Source organism: Schistocerca piceifrons, chromosome 7, assembly GCF_021461385.2.
Source record: "Schistocerca piceifrons isolate TAMUIC-IGC-003096 chromosome 7, iqSchPice1.1, whole genome shotgun sequence".
Classification (NCBI taxonomy): domain Eukaryota; kingdom Metazoa; phylum Arthropoda; class Insecta; order Orthoptera; family Acrididae; genus Schistocerca; species Schistocerca piceifrons.
Window position 1 is genome coordinate 560640230 of NC_060144.1, and position 7937 is coordinate 560648166.

Here is a 7937-nt window from a genome sequence, read left to right on the forward strand (position 1 = left end):
GAGTGTTTTTGGCTCATAAACGGGTAGTTCAAACTACATATGGCTTAAGTTCACGAACCTCTTGTCGATCCCTCTTCAGAAGTCAGGAAATTAAGACATTAGCCTCTCCACATTCATTATATTAATGTTATAAGTTGTTAACAGTACGAGCTTACTCCCAACAATGAGCAGCTTTCACGCAGTTAATATTAGGCAGAAATCGAATCTGCGTTTGGATCGCACATATACTTGATTCCTGTGCAGAAAGGTGTACGTAATTCTGTTGCACCTGTTTTTAGTAATATCCCACAAGAATTTTAAAAATTTTTAGCAGTAATGCTTGCTCATTCAAGTCTAAATTGAGGTTTCTCATGACTCGAAAAAAATAAGCAAGTTCATGTGTTGTATTGTTGGTTATGCTAATACATGCCCAGCAGCCGGCCTGAGTGGCCGAGCGGTTCTAGGCGCTACAGTCTGGAACCGCGCGACCGCTGCGGTCGCAGGTTCGAGTCCTGCCTCGGGCATGGACGTGTGGGATGTCCTCAGGTTAGTTAGGTTCAAGTAGTTATGAGTTCTAGGGGGACTGCTGACCCCAGCAGTCGAGTCCCGTAGTGCTCAGAGCCGTTTGAACCAAGCCATGCCCAGCAGAGTGGTCTGTATACGATCCGTCTAAATTTTATTTCTTATTAACTTCTCTGATGCAATTTCATGTAGTGGCTCGTTCTACGACCATGGTGATTTGCTGCTTAATTTGGTCCTACGGAACTAGACGTGTAAATAAATAAATGTCGAGATAATAAACCTCGGTCAAGGTGTCAAGTCTCAACGATGACTTCGCTTCGTGTTTCTGACACAGACTATACAACGCGGAACCTTTTCTATACACTCGTGAATTTCCTCTCAATTATTTTTTTTTTTCATTTCCTTTGTTAGTCTATTGCGTCAAATGCAGTCACAGCTTGTTCTAGGTTTTGGATCCTTGAAGACTTTGTAATATTTGTCATAGGGCCCAGAGCGATTGGTTACAATTTATAAATGTAGTACACAGTGAGAGTGTAGTCAGCTTTACTTGAAGAACTTGTTTCAGCACGAAGTAATACATCCTCACTTCAGTGCTTATGTCCTCAACTAGCTACACTCCTTGGAAGATATTGCTGTATTTTCCTTGGCTCGACAGAACAGCTAACTCCGTCCTCTCTCGATTTTTTTCTGTGTGAATAACTAAATAAACTTACTTATGCGATCCCCGTAATAAGGGCATGGAAAATTTTCCCCCAGAATCGAAGCTGTCTCTGGGTAGTCTGGTAAAATGGGCGGTTTTGAAATGACTGAACAACTATTGTGAGGCATAAAACACTACAGTATTACCTTAGAATTGAAAATTAGTTGGCAGTGGTTTAAATTTCTGAATAAATAGAACAATTCTACGGGTGTGTTACAGAATATTTACACACTGACACAAGCAAACGCGGCTGCAGAAAGCCAGGAAATTTGTTGCACTGCAAGCAAGGCCTGCCAGCCACAGCACTGCAGAGGCAAGACACGATCTTTTTACCTAAGAAATGTACTATCTCTAAAGTACCCAATGAAAATGATTCCTGAAATATGTATTTAAAACGCTATATGGTAAGTGGTGAAATGAGGAAAGATTAAATGAGGAGCATCTACTCTTCCTTACTTCAGAAGAAGAAAAGTAGCCAGGTGGAGTTCGACACGAGGAAGTTTGGATTAGAACAGACTAGATGATAAATATGTCAGAATCCTAACCAGATGAAGGAAAAGGACGGTGGAACATGTGACAAGCCGTAGATAAAGAGCTGATACAACAGTAAGAGCAGTACAAATTAAAAATTGTATGGCGCTAGGGGGAGACGAAGACTGGAGCATGCGGATCAGAGATTTGCTTTCGGATACAGTCGGCATGTACAGAAAAGAGGTCATGGTATGGAAAGAAGTTAATGCTCACCTCGTACTAGTAGGACTGTTCAGATAGAAACAGGATCACAACAGAAGTGGGGTGTTGCTGAGCTGGCGAGGATTTGCTCTTTCTGCAGCTACATACATAGCATCCAAAGTAGGAATATGTTAATGTAAAAGATTGTGATACCAAAATTGCTGAATATGATTTTGAAACAATATTCCATTTCAAATAATTGATTTCTGAACAAACTAATACCGTCTGAGGTGCCTTGCTACGGTTATATCTGTATTTACAACCAGTTTAGTTATCGCCTGCTGTTCTTGGAAGTGATGCCTGCTCTTCGTTCTTTGCTGGTGCTGGGCCTGGAAGGAGTTTCCTAGTGCTTGTCGATCTAATGCACGTCGTGTGTCATGTGACGCAATCAAAATTAATATTGCATAAACGCTTCTAAACATCTAAACAAGGTATTCGACAAGTTATAACACGGAGAGTTCTAACTGTTTTGGCGAATTATAAGCACAAGTAATTTTTTTTAAAAAATTACAGTGTTTTTGCCAACAATCGCCGATTCCTTAAACGGTATTTTTAATTTTATGTATTCATTAGGTCGTGAGACAGAGGTGATAGGGTTTTAGCACAATGTCGCTGCCCATGGGGACAGTTTTGAAAAATTAGCAAGTAAGGATGGAGTCTGCCAACACAGCCAACTTATGGTTCCGTTAAAAGAGCAAGAAAATATTTCTTGGCTTGTCACTGAAATATTTTTCTCTAGATAAAAAAAAAAATTGTCGATTTCTACGTACTCCTATTTCATGCCAGAGCACTATACCGAACATTACAACATTCTGCAAGGTTTGCGGAACAGCCACTGAAGATGCCGCAATATCTTCAGTGCACTGAAACCTTTCTCTATGAGAACTTTCTGCTGGAGTTGGTGTAGGAGGAAGTCGAGGATTGACAGACTTGCTGAGTGGATGGATACTGCACCAATTCGTACCTCATTTCACCTTAAATAAAAACATATTTGTGAACTGGTGCATTGTCTTGATTACAATTTTTTTCATCCACTTGGTTCAGAAAATTTGCGTACCATACGCCAAAAGTAGTTCAACTTTTTGAAAGGCAAGTAACCGAGTTTCCACTCCAGTAAACACTGGGCGTGACCTTTCCACCGGATGAAAGAGACTCCTTTTTCATCCATTACTTTGATCGCCGATTCGTTCCTGGGGTGATGTGGTGCACTCAAGACTGATCCACTGTAAGACTTTTACCTAATACGTGGAAAACATTAACTACCTCACAGGACAGAAAGTTGAGGAATACGTTAGGACATAAAGGCATGGTTCTGTAGTACTAGAGAGAGTGACAGAGGGCAGGAGTTCAACATGGCAGAGATTACAAAACAAAGAATAAATAATTGAGGAGTTTGGAGTAGGTGTTACTTTTAGATGAAGAGATTGGGACAGTATAAAAATCGTTATGGGCCGTAGCAGACCTGTCAAAAGACTATTGATCCGCGAAAGAAAAAGCGACAGAAGTTACTATGCAATACACAGCGGCTTACGTAATGCATCTGGAACTGCGACTTTCCACGGCACTGTAAAGAGTTGCTGTCTTACTGGTGTGGTGTTCACAACTCCCCCACTGTGCTAGCGTCAGCGAAACACCCACTCCCACATTTAAATATGTCCACGCATTCCCAACGATGTGAGCGCAATTAGGATCGTTTCTTCTCACGCCTCTTGTCTTTACTGCATGGCGCACTTTGATGTGACTAACGAGAACGTAGTACCACGAACACTCTTTGTGCAATCTTTTCTTTCTATGCAGTTAAACACAAGAACGTCTGTCTTTTAGGGGGTTAATGTTCGTTTTATTAAATTATTCTCACAATAAGGTTTCGCGTTTTTTCGTATTATCAAGAAACGGATCTTTCTTCACTTCTCGCATCCACCTCATCCATACAACATACGTTTCACTGTTCTGATGCGTCAGATTTAAACATCGATCATGTTTTATGCTTTGTTGACTTCCCAGCTTTGTTCTGAATCTATTGGTTTATTTTTCAAATACATCTCTTTTCCACATGTTCCTCTTTAAATGTTTGTGTTTTACTCACTCCACAAATCGAGAAATACTTGTACTTACGATACATTCATCAGTTGTACATACTTGTAATTGTTACTGCAGCTCGATGGAAGTCAATTTCTAAGCGTTAGTCCTTACACAAGTACGTAGTTTCACTTCCATTGTTTCGTCACAAATACAGGGCTGCCATAGACAAACCCAACTGTACTTTTCCTAAGCAAGTTGTTTTCTGGTTTCTTCTCTGTTGTGTTGTTCGGCACTCGTCATTCAAAAGTCGAATATGTAGTCTACGAGACACTTTTTCACTTTATGCACCAGCGATGTCTGCTGATATCGACAGGAGAAATTTTACGTAGTCTTAAATCGGCTGATTTTAGACTACTGGCTATTAAAACAGGAAGATGACATGCTACAGACGCGAAATTTAACCGACAGGAAGAAGATGCTGTGATTGGAAAATGATTAGCTTTTCAGAGCATTCACACAAGGTTGGCGACGGTATCGACACCTACAACGTGCTGACATGAGGACAGTTTCCAACCGATTTCTCATACACAAACAACAGTTGACTGGCGTTGCCTGCTGGAACGTTGTTGTGATGCCTCGTCAAAGGAGGAGAAATGCGTACCATGACGTGTCCGACTTTGATAAAGGTCTGATTGTAGTCTATCGCGATTGCGGTTTATCGTATCGCGACATTGCTGCTCGCCTCGGTCGAGATCCAATGACTGTTAGCAGAATATGGAGTCGGTGGGTTCAGGACGGTAATACGGAACGCCGTTTTGGATCCCAACGGCCTCGTATCACTAGCAGTCGAGATAACAGGCATCTTATCCGCATGGTTGTAACGGATCGTGCAGCCACATCTCGATCCCTGAGTCAACAGATGGGGACGTTTGCAAGACAACAACCGTCTGCACGAACAGTTCGACGACGTTTGCAGCAGCATGGACTATCAGCTCGGAGACCATGGCTGCGGTTACCCTTGACGCTGCATCACAGACAGGAGCGCCTGCGATGGTGTACTCAACGACGAACCTGGGTGCACGAATGGAAAAACGTCATTTTTTCGAATGAATCCAGGTTCTGTTTACAGCATCATGATGGTCGCATCCGTGTTTGGCGACATCGCGATGAACCCACATTGTTAGCGTGTATTCGTCATCGTCATACTGGCGTATCACCGGGCGTGATGGTATGGGGTGCCACTGGTTACACGTCTCGGTCACCTCTTGTTCGCACTGACGGCACTTTGAACAGTGGACGTTACATTTCAGATATGTTACGACCCGTGGCTCTATCCTTCATTCGACCCACATTTCAGCAGGAGAATGCACGACCGCATGTTGCAGGTCCTGTACGAGCCTTTCTGGATACAGAAAATGTTTGACTGCTGACCTGGCCAGCACATTCTCCTTATCTCTCACCAATTGAAAACGTCTGGTCAATGGTGGCCGAGCGACTGGCTCGTCACAATACGCCAGTCACTACTCTTGATGAACTAGGGTGTCGTGTTGAAGCTGCACGGGCAGTTGTACCTGTACACGCCATCCAAGCTCTGTTTGGCTCAATGCCCAGGCGTATCAAGGCCGTTATTACGGCCAGAGGTGGTCGTTCTGGGTACTGATTTCTCAGGATCCATGCACCCAAATAGCGTGAAAATGTTATCACGTGTCAGTTCTAGTATAATATATTTGTCCAATGAATTTCTTCTTGGTGTAGCAATTTTAATGGCCAGTAGTGTACTAAAATAGAAAAAAAGTGAGTTTCAGGTGATCAAAAATTGTACTCAGATACCGAATCATTCATCACGGAGGTGGTGGTCCATCGGAAGAGTTTCCTGGTGGGTCCGTAACTTGTCGTGTTTATCCGTGGGGGCGAGGAGGACAGGTGCCCCACGCGGACCTTGTGTACACGTGTAGCGGCTGGTACCTGCCCCAAGGCCGCTGGTATACTCGTATCTGCCTTTGCGTGATTGCGACTGCGACCGCAAACGAAACGCGATCGGCTGCCGCGCGCCCGAGCAGCGCCCGGTACAGATGAGATAAACAGTCCGAGTCACAACTAAGCTACTGGCAGGGGCGGGGGCGGACGAGTGGGTAAGCGAGCGGCCCCGACGAGCGGCAGCGCGCTGGAGCACGGAGCAGCCAGGCGACGGCGTCGTACAGCAAGGAAGCTGCCGCCAGCCTCTGCACTGGCTCGCTGGTTCTCATACACTGCAGCGCCAAAGCGTATTCAAATACAGAGATACGTACACAGGCAGAATACGGCGCTACTGTCGGCATCTCCTATATAAGACAACAACACGCTCGTTAGATCGCTTACTGCTGCTATAATGGCAGGTTACCAAAATTTAGGCGAGTTCGAACGTGTTGTTAGTCGGAACACGAGCGATGGTACACAGCATCTCCGAGGCAGCGATGTAGTGGGGATTTTCCCGTACGACCATTTCACGAGTGTACCGTGAATATCATGAATCCGGTTAAACATCAAATCTCGGACATTGCTGCGGCCGGGGAGAGATCCTTCGAGATCGGGACCAATGACGGCTGAAGAGAACCGTTCAACATGACAAAAGTGCAGCCCTTCCTCAAACTTCTGCAGATTTCAGTACTAGGCCATCAACAAGTGTCAGTGTGCTAAACATTCAACGAATCGTCATCTATATGGGCTTTCGGAGCCGAAGGCCCACTTGTGTAACCTTGCTGACTGCACGACACAAAGCTTTATGCCTCGCCTGGTCCCGGCAACACTGACATTGGACTGTTGACAATTTGAAACATGTAGTCTGGTCGCACGAGTCTCGTTTCAAATTGTATCGAGCGGATGGACGTGTACGGGTATGGAGAGAACCTCATGAATCCATGGACCCTGCATGTCAGCAGGGGACAGTTCAAGTTGGTGACGGGTGTGCGCAGCTAGAACGCACCATTAGACCCAGAAGAAGGCCGCTGCAATCGTGGCCGAAACGTTGGTTTTTCTCCAGCAGCAGTAGTTTCATACATTATGACGCGGTACCATACCCAGAAAACTTTTATGTCGAAAACTTTCCTGAGTTTGTGATTGTGTCGTCGTATTGCGTTATGGACCAGAGTTGAGGTAGCTGACGCAAATTGCTGCCATTGCCGTGACGAGAAAGGCCACTCATAACAGTAACCGATACACAGACCTATAAAACAAACCGAGCATGTGGTCACATACCAGAAAAAGTTTTACTGGTACAGAAATATGTCTCCAACAATTAGAAAACTGAACGAATATTAATAAGGTTCAAATGGCTCTGAGCACTATGGGACTTAGCTTCTGAGGTCATCAGTTCCCTAGAACTTAGAACTACTTAAACCTAACTAACCTAAGGACATCACACACATCCATGCCCGAGGCAGGATTCGAACCTGCGACCGTAGCGGTCACGCGGTTCCAGACTGATGCGCCTAGAACCGCACGGCCACACCGGCCGGCCGAATATTAATAAGCTGCAATATCAAAATGTCATTAAATAAAGGGAAATTCCAGACAAAAGAGGCATAAAAATGCAAGAGGTAAAACTGGTGATATGTAATCAAATACTGGAACAAATAAGTTCGTTCGAAAATTACGAATTTGTAATTTAGAGGAAAAACAGCGTACACGAAAATGAGGGTAACTGAATACATAAAAATATATCTGCAGAAAAATGAGGTAAGGGCTAAGAACAAAGTTGTGTAATGTTACGTAAAACATGCAATAGGCAGTGAAACAAGAATTCTAAGAGATAATGATAAACGAATAATAGACGCAGCAGAAATGAGGTTTCTAACGTTGGTGTTAGGTGTGCGTTTAAAACATCAGTTCAGATACGCTGATACATGGAACCACTTGGAGTTAATCGTGGTCCAGTCAGAGAGTATCAGAATAAATGGTTCCAACTGCACAGCATCGTCAAGGTTGAAAAGTTCCAAACTTGCTG

At 44.0% G+C, this 7937-nt stretch overlaps 1 non-coding gene across 1 annotated transcript; it reads left to right on the forward strand.

The window, feature by feature from the left end:
* The first annotated feature begins 419 nt into the window (after positions 1 to 419).
* On the forward strand, positions 420 to 503 carry Trnas-gga. Its single transcript is given in 2 exon segments — positions 420 to 459; positions 469 to 503. It is a non-coding gene; the product is annotated as a tRNA-Ser (tRNA).
* The last annotated feature ends 7434 nt before the right edge of the window (positions 504 to 7937 follow it).